Here is an 11,152-nt window from a genome sequence, read left to right as displayed (position 1 = left end):
TACCTATTACATTATAATTATCGCTTTTAATGTTATTGGGATCGACATATTTTAAAAATGTATCGACACTTTATGCGTGCAACTTTTGGATTTCCTTCTGGACAAAAAGTATCGACACAAATTCCACAAGTGTCGATACATGTTGTAGACCTATTCTCCCATAAAACCGGTATTGTTATACCGGTTACATTGTAAATTTAACTATTACATTATAATTATTTATTTCGATGTTTTTGGGATCGACACTTTTTATATATGTATCGACACTTTATTCGTTCATCATTTTTTGCATTCATTCTGGACAAAAAATATCGACATAAAATAAAAAAGTGTCGATACATTATGTAGACCTATTCTCACATAAAATCGGTATATTTATACCGGTTATATTACAAAATTACCTATTACATTATAATTGTCTATTTCGATGTTTTTGGGATCGATACTTTTTATATATGTATCGACACTTTATTCGTTCATCATTTTTTGCATTCATTCTGGACAAAAAGTATCGACAAAAAATAAAAAAGAGTCGATACATTATGTAGACCTATTCTCACATAAAATCAGTATATTTATACCAGTTATATTACAAAATTACTTATTACATTATAATTATTTATTTCGATGTTTTTGAGATCGACACTTTTTATATATGTATCGACACTTTATTCGTTCATCATTTTTGGCATTCAATCTGGATAAAAAGTATCGACAAAAAATAAAAAAAGTGTTGATACATTATGTAGACCTATTCTCACATAAAACCGGTATATTTATACCGGTTATATTGTAAAATTATCTATTACATTATAATTATTTGTTTCGATATTTTTGAGATCAATACTTTTTATATATGTATCTACATTTTATTCGTTCATCATTTTTGGCATTCAATCTGGACAAAAAGTATCGACACAAAATAAAAAAGTGTTGATACATTATGTAGACCTATTCTCACATAAAACCGATATATTTATACCGGTTATATTACAAAATTACCTATTACATTATAATTATCTGTTTCGATGTTTTTGGGATCGACACTTTATTCGTTCATCATTTTTTTGCATTCATTCTGGACAAAAAATATCGACACAAAATAAAAAATGTCGATATATTATGTAGACCTATTCTCACATAAAATCGGTATATTTATACCGGTTATATTACAAAATTACCTATTACATTATAATTATTTGTTCGATGTTTTTAGGATCGACACTTTTTATATATGTATCGACACTTTATTCGTTCATCATTTTTGACATTCATTCTGGACAAAAAGTATCGACACAAAATAAAAAATGTCGATACATTATATAGACATATTCTCACATAAAATCGATATATTTATACCGATTATATTATAAAATTACCTATTATATTATAATTATTTGTTTCGATGTTTTTAGGATCGACACGTTTTATAAATGTATCGACACATATGCTTACCTATTTTTTGAAAACTTAACGTTTGGGAACCGTACTGGACAAAATGTTGGAAACAAATCTTTGTGTTTATTAATTTTTCATTAAAAAATCTATTTTTTGCGTCTACATTGTAAATTTACCTTTTACTTTAAAGTTATTGAATTTTGTAGTTATTGTACATACCCTCAATATGAAATGGTCATTCAATCCCTACATTTACATTTTACCAACCTACTGCTAACTTTTCTCATCTCATACATAATTACATCCACATAAAAAATTATAAATCGTATAAAAAATTATAAATCTTATACAAAATTAACTCTACATTTACATAATCGCTTACTTTTGTTATTCTTGTGTCTCATGACAGCTTTTGTTATCTCCTGTCTTCGTTGATTTTGATTGTGGCTTACGATATCGTTTAATATTCGCGATCGATCTCACTCTCCAACAACCTATATTCAAATTGTCAGTACGTTAAGTATTGTAAACCACAACATTCAATCTACGACTTTTAACAAGTTAACCGCAAACGAATTTTTAATTCCACTTACAAAATCACCAGTTGTCCCTGTAGAACCGATCGATTCCATCCACATCATCACATACATGCCGCAATCATATCTGTAACAAAATTTGAAAAACACATATGTCAATTATGAAACCTGCATAAATTAGGCTTTCTATTTATGAGAAGATCTCATACCCATTCAATTGCTCATTCTTCTTATGCTCCACAAATTTGAAATTTTTCAAGGAGAACTTTCATAGAGATCCACATACTTCTACCCAATTGCGTTTCTTATTATAACTATATAATATTTTCATATGCATTAAAAAATATGAAGTTATGATCCAAACAAAATATGCATTATAATTTACATAATGTCCTTTCATATATACCAATCTCTTAGCATCATTCACTCTCTATTTAGCTGCTTCAGATGTAAACATACTATCATATATTGTTGCAACATGATCTACCATATCCAACACCAACAGATACCAATGTTAATTATGGTAGTTTATTGTGATCATGATCTGCAACAAATTTCATACCCAATTTGACAAAATTCAACATTTTATATCCGAAAACATCATTTGCAATTCGTATGGTGTCTTACCTTCTCACAGTCGGTGAATTTCACATAGTTACCCAATATGGGACCCCAAAAGGTAGCAATACTCTCAACACTTACTTCGTTGTTGGCATCCAACGCCTGTTGTTGCAATTACGCGACAATCATTATTAATTTACCGTCTATAACATTACTTTTCAACATTTATTAATTTAACTCACCGCTAAATGGTATGGAATGTAGCCAATCCTCCGGAGTGATTTTTTCGAATCATAGCATACTGTCCAGGCGACCAAATCAATAACCTAACAAAATTAATTACATATTCAATAGGTTTTAACATTTTGTACTTTTTACTTACCACACCGCCAACCCATTTTGTAGGCTTCAACGTTGCAACGTCGAATATATTAGCGAATTGATTTCCCATTGAGATTATAGAATATCTGTATGAATCATTAGGATTAATATCTTGTCATGAAATATTTAAATATCACTCACAAAGCAATATATTTCACTTACCCCGATTCTAACTCACTATTCCATAAATAATCACAAATTACAGTTTCGATTTTATCAATTCTGCTTGGAATATCCGCTTTTTCAACCTACAATTCTGCATACAAATTTTTGTCACAACAACATGATAAATATCAAATTAAGTTTTCTTTTATTCAATTTACCTTTTGCTTCTTCTTCTGGGGTGCAGGACATTCTGAATCCAAATCTGCATCTATAACACTCTCTGGTGTATAGATCACATTGACATCCTCCCTCTTTTCTTCTTCCTCCCTCTTTTCTTCTTCCTCCTTATTTTCTTCTTCATATTTTTTCAGTTCATCTTATTTTTGCTCTACATTGCTATTCATCTCTTTTATTTCACCCTTCAATTTTTCCCCTTCATCCAAGTATTCATCAACCACCCCCTTCACCCCCGTAAGTTCACTCCTCAATTCCACAACCTCCTTCACCACTCCATCAAATTTTTCACCCCTCACCATATTAAGTTCACCCCTCACCATCTTAAGTTCACCCCTCAACACCTCAACTTCTTTCACCACTCCATCTATTTTTCCTTCCACTTCCTCATTATGCCTCTCAAGTGTTTCTTCGACTCTCTCAAGTTTCTCTTCGACTCTTGATTGTCTTTGCATGATATCAAATTGGATTTTTTTGATATCAGCCAATTCAGACATCAAAATGTCGAATTTACTTTGTTTTCCCTCACCGTCATCCCCCAATACAACCATCTCTTCTTCCTTCTCCTCTGCCTCCACTGCATCCACTACATCCTTGCCAATAACCTTCAAAATTAAATTACAATATTAAGACATTGATTATATTCTTAATATTATTTAATTACATTTATTACCTTTTCTTGCTTCCTCAGTCTATCCAACTTCAACTTCGACATCAATCTAACCACCTCTTCATTCCCCCATGCACGGATGTGTGTCACTTTGGTTCTTTCATAAGCCGGCACTGCCTCACAGCCCGACCAAAAATCGAACAGTGCAATTTGCATTTATAATAAAATTTATAATTTTATATAATTTAATTTTATATAAAAAACAAAAACGTTCTTCAACTCATTTACCTCTAAGATTGCTATGCACCCTTTGAGGTATCTCTGGTTACCCTTTTTAAAGGTAATTATTGATTCAATCAATCTCGAATGGACATATTCAGCCCAATTGAATTCACCCTTCAAGCCTTCATCACAAATGAACTTCATATAGTCCTTGTTCGTTGACGTATCACCCGTTGGACAAAGAAAAATCTCGATAAGGTACAATAGAACTCGAGCCTTCAGCTCATCCTCCCCGTAAGATCCACTTTTGATTTTTTCTTCAAGTTCAGCATATGTCACATTTTGCTTCAAACTATATTTGGAGGCAAGTGCTTTCCAGTCCTTACTCTTAGAGACTTCTACAACACTTTTGCCTTAATTTCCTACCCCCAATACGGCTGCAGCACATGGGATCCCGAGTGGAAATGAAAAATCACCATATTTAGCAATACATTGTTTGACATCAAATTGCGCCATCAAGGATCGACACAATTCCCTCCGAATAGGTCGATCCCTTACTCCTACCAATGATCTAAATCCCATTTCTCCCAGCACATTCAACTGACCCTTCTTCTTAAGGTGTATAACTAATGAATTCACCCTTTTAATGTTGCACCTTGTCGACACTTCCTATATTTTTTAACAATATATAATGTTATAGTTCTTATATATTTTGTATCAACGTATTTACAAGTTTAATGAATACATTCTTTTCATGGCTTTCCTCCATTCTTTGTATTTTTCACTATCCATCTTTGACTGTGCGATGTAAGGTTCCTTCTCAGCATCACTTATCGAATTCCATTTCTCCAACACATCATTTCTAACCTAATATTAAGCATAACTTTTTTTAATCAATACATTAACGCTAAATAATACTCAATGTCAATTTCAATTTACATACTGAACTGATGTATTTGCCACCTTCTTTCATCCTTTTGCATTCGGTCATACTGTCAACATTTAAAATTTGTCATCAATTTAAAGTTCTTAAATACTTTAATACAATTACCATTTCAACAATAATAACAAAAAGACATTGATATTTACTAGAAGTACATATATCCACCATTTGGCTGTTTTTGAGTCTCGGCCTCAATTTCAAAGTCATATGCGCCACCAATAATATTTCCACCCATTGACTCCATTTTTTCTTCATATATCAGTTTACGCAAATCAAATCAAATACTTGTTACATACACTTTATTCAATATACAAATATAGATAACTACTCTTGTGGTAAAACGGTTTTCTTCAAAAGAATTTGAATGGCCACTACAAAATGTGTCGGCACATTTATAAACCTAAAATATCATTTTCTACCTATAATATTATATACATATATCCATATTTATTTTTTACCTAGAATATTATATAATCGGTCCCAAATCCTTCTTGGCTTCAATTCGAAATCCTCAAACCAAACCCAAAAACCTTAATCCCTATTTCCTTTAAACAAATGAGAACACTCAATACTCCAAGTATCGACACATTTATACAACCTATAATATTTAATAAAAGTATCGATATTTATATTTTACCTAGAATATCACTTTCTACATGTAATCGGTCTCAAATGCTTCTTTACTCCAAAACCACAAACAACACATAAAAACCTTATTTCGATTACTGTAATAATAAAAAACTAGGGTTTTGACAACGTACTTTTCGATTCGACTGTAGCAACAAACAAACAAACTTCGCTTTAGAAACGCCTTCTGAAATGCAACAACAATTACGCTTCTATTTCAAAAACTCATCTGTTCTATCTATTTTTCAGAGGATATTTAACTATGCCATATGTTATTTCTATTTAATCGATACAACTACAAAAGTGTCGATACTTTTATATCATGTGTCGATACTTTCGATAGTATAATTACCTATTTCTTTGAAAATATCGATAATTTATTACGCGTACTTATTAAAGTATCGACACTTTCAATATATTCGGTAGCGCTTTACCGGTTTTGTCATTTAGAGACCGGTTTTATCATATTTTTAACAGTTATATCATTATGGATCGATACATTTTTATAAAGTATCGACACTTTAAAGGCGCTAAAACAACTTATCTTTTAAATTCACAAAGTGTCGATACTTATATTAAATTATCGACACTTTCAATATATCTGGCAGCTCTTTACTGGTTTTGTCTTTTCGAGATCGGTTTTATTATATTTTTACCTGTTATATCGTTGTGGATCGATATATATTTATAAAGAATCGACACTTTATAGGCGCTAAAATTGCTTCTCCTTTATATTCACAATGTGTCGATAATTATATTAAAGTATCGAAACTTGCAATATATCTGGTATCTCTTTATCGATTTTGTCTTTTCCTGATCGATTTTGTCATATTTTTACCTGTTATATCGTTGTAGATCGATACATATTTATAAAGAATCGACACTTTCTAGGCGCTAAAACTGCTTCTCCTTTAAATTCACAATGTGTCGATACTTATATTAAAGTATCGACACTTGCAATATATCCGATATCTCTTTACCGGTTTTATCTTTTCCTGACCGGTTTTGTCATATTTTTACATGTTATATCGTTGTGGATCGATACATATTTATAAAGAATCGACACTTTCTAGGAGCTAAAACTGCTTCTCCTTTAAATTCACAATGTGTCGATACTTATATTAAAGTATCGATACTTGCAATATATCTGATATCTCTTTACCGGTTTTATATTTTCCTGACCGATTTTGTCATATTTTTACATGTTATATTGTTGTGGATCAATACATATTTATAAAGAATCGACACTTTATAGGCGCTAAAATTGTTTCTCCTTTAAATTCACAATGTGTCGATACTTATATTAAAGTATCGACACTTGCAATATATTCGGTATCTCTTTATCGGTTTTGTCTTTTCCTGACCAATTTTGTCATATTTTTACATGTTATATCGTTGTAGATCGATACATATTTATAAAGAATCGACACTTTATATGCACTAAAACTGCTTCACCTTTAAATTCACTATGTGTCGATACTTATATTAAAGTATCGACACGTGCAATATATCCGGTAGTGCTTTACCGATTTTGTCTTTTCATGACCAGTTTTGACATATTTTTTCTTGATATATTGATATGGATCGATACATTTTTATAAAGTATCGACATAAACCGACAAGCTAAGTTTGTCAGTTGTCAAATTTTTTAATATTTCTTTATGATTTAGACTTACTACATTATTATTACTCAACATTTCCGATAACGCTAAAATAAATTTATTAAATATATTTTAATATATCCAATAACACCGTATATTAACCGCTTTTCCTGAGACAATCACCTATATCCATAACAACTTCCTTCTTACATAGATTTGTCAGGAGGAGCTGTGTTTATTTTTTTATTTTATTTTCCCGCAAAATACTCATTTATTTTCCTCGATGTTTTTATCTGATAACAACCCTTTAAAAACACGTATGTTGACCAGCTTGTCTTAAATATCTGCTTTCTTAATAAAAATTGTTTTGTTAACCAATTTGTATATCAAATGTGTGGAACGGACCAAATAATTTTAATGATTAAAAAATTTAATATTACTTTTTTAAATTTCATATTTAAATATTGTGTATACAAAAATATGAACATTCGTTATTAAAGAGTTAAAAGTTTTCTAATATATAATACCTTATATTTATTCGGGATTTATTGAAAATTTTGTCTGATTTTTCCTTTTTATCTTGAACGCAGTTTTTGTCGATGTTTTTTTTATAATAATTATATTTGTTGTCGATAAAATACATTTTAAGTCACTTAATGATATGTTTAATAATGAATATTTTTAAGAAAAATTAAAAATATATCACTTAATTAAAATATTATTGCAAATAAATCGTCTATCATTAAAATTAAAAAATATGTTTTATATAACATGATGTAATAATAGTTTTAATCTGTAAAACTTATATATTATATTAATTTTGTCATAATTTGAGATTTAATAAAGTTAACTCTTCATATTAGAAATTTCTTTAATTTAATTTTTTTATGATACAGTCAATCTAAACAAGCCCATCATATCAAAGTAATAATTGAATAATCATATTCGACCATAAAGTAACGACAAGTTATTGTTAAACTGCTATTATACCATAAACGTAAAAGGAAATAATATAATATTTATGATGGAAGAACAAATAATTTAGAGGAACAACATATTGAAATGATAAAATTTTAAATATAAAGGGTTAAATATATTAAATTATTTTGATTTAAGATCAAATTGATAGATTGTATACGTTATAAGAACTAAAACTTTTATTATACCAGATCATGTCCTTACATGAAAACCCTTCATTCATTCTCAAAGTAAAATTTAAATGCTTATTCCAATAAAAGAAAAGAATTGTATAAAAAGTAATAGAATGAATTTATATTTGATCTAAGAAATACCCTGAGACTTGATCCCATGACCTCAAGGCTAAGAACCTTACACTCTACCAACTAAGCTGGACAGCCATTTATTTAACACTCATATCTAACACGTATATACAAAAGTTCCGCATATACATGTCAGAGATACCCCATAGGCGTAGATAAAGTGAGTTTATGTTGAACATATATTTCATTTTGATATCAGGATGTTAACTCACCTCAGTTCTTCATCCAAATATGTAATCTCTAATTCACCACGAGCTCTTCCAGGTGCCTTAATAGGTATCTGCAGATCGAGAGAAAACAAATTATACGATGGGGTCTCTGCAATATGTTATCCCTGGCTAAAGGAACTACTGGCACTAAAGGAGATTCTTTAACGAGCCATTTACATGTTCTAAAAAAAATCTAAACTTTAAAGTGAAATATGCAATGTTCTCTACCCCAAATGCCCAATTTTCAAAATACTTTTTTGAGGCTTTCATGGGGAAACTGTTAACCAGCACTGCAATGCTGGAACTCATACTTTCAAAACAGCAATCCAGGTTAAAAATGCAGCAGTTGGAAGCAGGGTCGATAGTATATTATAAAGAGAAGCAATACTTTAAATATCAAGCTAATCAGATGATTACATTTCAACTTACCAGACCTCCAATTTTGAATTTATCAAATTTTACAGCCACTTTCCTTGGATTTAGAGGTGTTAAATCTGCAGTAACCTACAAAGCATAACAGTTTAATTAGATGACAATTAAGAAGAAATTAAACAGGAAATCCATGCCAATGAATATGCTAAAAGCCGAGTTTAACCAACACTGAGTGGTGGGTGCAATTCGAACCTTAGAAATGACATCGTTGAGACTTGAAGGCGATAGTCGCAAACTTCTAACATGAACCGTAAAATGAAAAACCTGACTTTAACCCAATGGAACTGGAACAGTTTAAGCTTTACCTGGTTGAAGAAAGGAAAATATTCCATATTTTGTGCTCTAAGTGTATCAACATTGATTGCTTGGTAGTTTGTTCTTGATCTTAGAAAATTGGGTCTCTGTCAAAACATTATTTCAAAATATTAAACTATAAGAAATGAGAAAAGAAAAAAGCAAAGCAAAGTGAGTTTTAGCAACCTAAGTTTGTAAAACAGATTGGGAAGTCGTGTAAATAAGCTCCCATTTCCCATCTAATAAATCAGATTTCAAAGGCTGCTTTGTGCTTTGTGGGATTATCTGCTTCAAGTTTTCTCGCTAATTGTAACGATTATGGAGTACAATTCTCGAAATTCAAAAACAAAAACCCCCACCTGATCAACCCCTTGTTGGTCATGGACAAGGGTGGCATCGGCGCTGTTGAGAAATCAACTGCTTTGTGAATAACAAAGTAAGTACCACACACCAATACAAGCTGATCACTTGCTGTTATATACAGCTTACAACATCAAGAAGTAAAACTAACTACTGTAACTATACTAACAGCCTTAAGCAACAAACTAACTGACACAACAACTAACTAACCATCAAGAACTTAACTACCTGAACCTCAGCTATACTTAACATTCACCCTGCTTTTTTTCTTCTCCCCCAAGAAATGACTGTACATTAAGCTTTGCACGAAAAATCTCAAACTGTGCTATTGACAGAGGCTTAGTCAAGCCATCAGCTACTTGATGGCTAGCAGGCACATAGTTCGCCAGAACCTGCTTGGCTGTAACTTTCTCTCGAACAAAGTGAACATCCAACTCTACATGCTTCGTTTTAGTGTGATATACTGGATTTGCAGCTATGGCAACTGTGCTATTGTTCTCACACCACACCACAGGGATCTTCATCTGCTGAACTCTCATTTCTGCAAGCAGTGCACTCACCCATGTTATTTCAGCAGTTGCATCAGCAACACTTCTGTACTCTGCTTCCATGGTGGATCGAGAAACTGATTTTTGTTTCTTCGAAGTCCACATAACCAGGTTATCGCCAACAAAGATGCAATTCCCTGTGATTGATTTTTGATCATCAGTATTGCCACCCCAGTTGACATCAACAAAGGCTACAACATGCACACCTGCCACTGCTGGCGCTATAATCAAACCGTGATTGAGTGTTCCTACCAAATACTGTAGTATTCGCTTAACAGCTACAAAGTGCTCTTGTCTAGGTGCATGCATGTATTGAGTAACCTTATTAACACTAAAGGAAATGTCCGGACGTGTGTGGCAGGCATAAAGTAAAGCACCTACAATACTACGATACTCATATGCATCAGACAGTAGTTCACCATCGCCCTGCGCAAGCTTCGATGTTACCAGCATGGGGGTGGACACAGCTCCTGCATTATGCATCTTAGTCTTCATCAGCAATTCCAATAGAAACTTGCGTTGACTAAGAATTAATGACTCTCCATATCTTTTAACCTCAATTCCAAGAAAGTAATTGAGCTCTCCAAGATCCTTTAGAGCAAATTCAGCACCTAACAACTTCACCACTTCTTCAATCTGAGTATTTGATTCACCTGTGATCACTATGTCATCAACATATACCAGCATATACACATACTTGCCTTGAATGCAGCGTATAAACAAGGACGTGTCTGCCTTGGATTCTTTGAAACCTATTTACAGTAGGCAGTGTTTTAGTTTAGCATGCCAGCTACGCGGCGCCTGTTTCAGG

Source organism: Hibiscus syriacus, unplaced genomic scaffold (assembly GCF_006381635.1).
Source record: "Hibiscus syriacus cultivar Baekdansim isolate YM2019G1 unplaced genomic scaffold, ASM638163v2 tig00110597_pilon, whole genome shotgun sequence".
Classification (NCBI taxonomy): Eukaryota; Viridiplantae; Streptophyta; class Magnoliopsida; order Malvales; family Malvaceae; genus Hibiscus; species Hibiscus syriacus.
The sequence above is the reverse complement of the archived record's forward strand: the minus strand, read 5'-3'. Positions refer to the sequence as shown.